We start from the raw sequence: 2,697 nt of genomic DNA, 5'->3' as shown, positions 1-2,697 counted from the left end.
ACTTTTGGGAGATGATGTAATCAACTGACCTTGCTCCTTTAGGGTGTGAAGCAACACTTTTAGGGACTTAGGAGCCCTTGGTTTATGGACATGTATGATTGGGGTTGCAGTGCCCAAAAATGTCTATAACAATCACTGCTAAGGGGGGGGATCATTTGTAGAATGATTTTTGAACTGAAATAATGTCCAAGATTTGTTTCTGAGTTGACCTTATTGTTGTAGATTTTATAATGATGTTCAATCTGTCCACATGGATACACTTTTCTGGAAATTGTTCACTTTGTACCTTCTTTTGGTGTCTCTTTCACATCAGCAAGAGCAGATACAAAAGTGGATCATGTGGACCTTTTCACATGGTACAAATTTCTAGTTTATCCCAGCACTCCTATTTTATCATCCAATATATGGCAAATGAATTCTATGAGATATTAACCAAGCCAACATATAGTAATAGGGAAAAAGCCTTCTTTAGAAGTGTTGTGACCCCTGTCAGGTCTATAATCACAATTTCGGGGTGTTTACAGCCTACAAAAATGACTTACAAAGTTAAAGCAGTTACCTTCTTTGGATATTGGTGACAATATGCAAAGGTGTTAAACAAACCTTATCATTGCCTCGATATGATGATATTGTATAGATATTTTTTTCAGCCAACAATTATATCAGAACACTGGTTCATATCTAGTTTCTATACCCAGATTTGAAAAGAACATTTTCATCGGGTTGCAAAGGCATAACTCATTTTTTTAAGTTTCTTATTTTTGAAGGTTGTTGGGTTAAAAATCCTGAAGGACCACATTAGAGGAGCACTCCATCCCGCGCACATGGATCACTACTTTAATGCACCTCTTTTAGAGCTTGGAGGTGGCCACATTTTTAGGAAGCTATAGCTTGCACTTAAGATCCTTTTTATGAGGAGTTGGTTAACATGAAGAAGAATACCCAAGCTTTAAGGGATTCAAGGTAGTTGGCATATTCTCCAATGTCAAAGAGTCAATAAGAAGTAAAGTGCTCCATGCCTAAGGGATACAAGGGTAATTTAATACTATATGAATGGAGTTTTTTAAGGAATGCTCTAGATATAAGGATGACTGTAACCTTTTTCAGTTGTTAGTACAAATGGGTTTTTTGGAGAAGAGAAGATATGAGTCAAGGATTAATAAAGAAGTTGTCTTGGATGAAATTGATGATGTTCCTAAGCATCCAAGGAAAATCGCCTGACAGATTACAAGTAAAGGCAATGAAAATGCGACGAGAGATATGAAAAATGATTCATCTAGTTTGGTTTAAGTTCCAACTCTGATGGGTTTTTCTAAAAAAAATGTTCACCAAACAGGTTGAAAAATACTTCTCCATATGTGTGCATTAATACTTCCCTAGAATATTCCACCTCTAGTACCAAATATTCATGGGATTACAAAACCAAGTTAGGCTCATCCTTGTCATCTTCCCCTTGCAAACCTTCTGATTCACCTGAATATGGAAACAAAGCAGTTGCGAAGACAATTTCAAAAAGGTCGAGAGTTGCTCAAGGGCATGAAGAGAAGCAACACAACAAACAAATTCAAGATTCCTTAGGGAAACTCCTTGCTTTTCTTGATGAAAATAAACAAGTGTATCGGTCAAAAAGATACCAACAAAATAATAGAGCTAACGTGAGTGATGAGGAATGTTATGAATCCTTTTGTGATATGCATGAACCAATTATCAAGATTAAAAGGACTAGTAGATGGGACAGGCATGTAGAGTGGGATGGATATAATTAAACAACAAAAATATGGATAATAAAATAGATATTTCACCCAGTAGCCTGTTGAGATCCCAGTCTCTTCCAGTATCTGCCACAAGTTTTGAGAGGGGTAGTGTTGGGAAGAATGGTAATGCTTCTTGTGATAACAAGGCAACTGAAAATGGAATTGACTGTGACATATGAGGTGACACCCTACCTATGGAATAAATAAAATATAGGAGCAAAATATCTAGGTTTAAAGCTAAAGTTTTAAATTTGAAAGGTAGATTTCTGCTGAGAAAGTGGAGGTCAAGCAGCAAGAAAATGGATTCTTTGTGTACCTTGCAATCAAACAATTATCTTGAAATTCACTTGGATAAGGGATATGATTTAGTGCCCAAAGATCATTTTGAATCAAGAATTCTCAAGGAGAGATTATCTAATCTCTCGGTTGTATCACAGTAGAAAACTCCTCCACAATCAAGAGATGTTCCAAACATGGAAACAGAACAATTGCAGAGCACATGCAACATACATAAAGTCTCACCTGTAGATGAGAAAGGATTTGAAGAATGTGTTCTTGAAGCATCAATTTTGGTCCCTGCAACAATAGAGAATGAAACATTGTCTGGTATTGGTGTTGACTACATGATAGGTGTAAGAAGCATTCCATTGTTCTGTTTGACTCTACACATTGTCTATGCATTTTATGATTTCCACTTGAACTATCAGGTTTATTTTCTTGAATGATCTGACTCGTATATGTATTCTAGGAAATTTTACCTAGAGATTTGTTGGGTGTTCCATCTTGTTGTGCAATAGATGAAGTTCCTGGAAATGAATCATGTGACTCGAAAAAAACCAAAACAAAAGGTGGATGTCCAAGTCCAGTATCAGATATGGACTTTCCTATCAAAGAAGAAACTCCTAGCCACAGGGGTTTCAAAGAAATAAGTTCAAATATGAAA

General features: G+C 36.2%; 1 pseudogene; it reads left to right on the top strand.

Moving 5' to 3' along the window:
- The first annotated feature begins 1,119 nt into the window (after positions 1–1,119).
- LOC149228461 (uncharacterized) lies at positions 1,120–2,479 on the top strand (annotated as a pseudogene).
- The last annotated feature ends 218 nt before the right edge of the window (positions 2,480–2,697 follow it).

This window comes from Pinus tabuliformis, chromosome J (assembly GCF_031772625.1).
Source record: "Pinus tabuliformis cultivar Carrire ecotype Pingquan chromosome J, CPIR1, whole genome shotgun sequence".
NCBI lineage: Eukaryota > Viridiplantae > Streptophyta > Pinopsida > Pinales > Pinaceae > Pinus > Pinus tabuliformis.
This window is presented reverse-complemented; position numbering and strand designations above follow the sequence as displayed.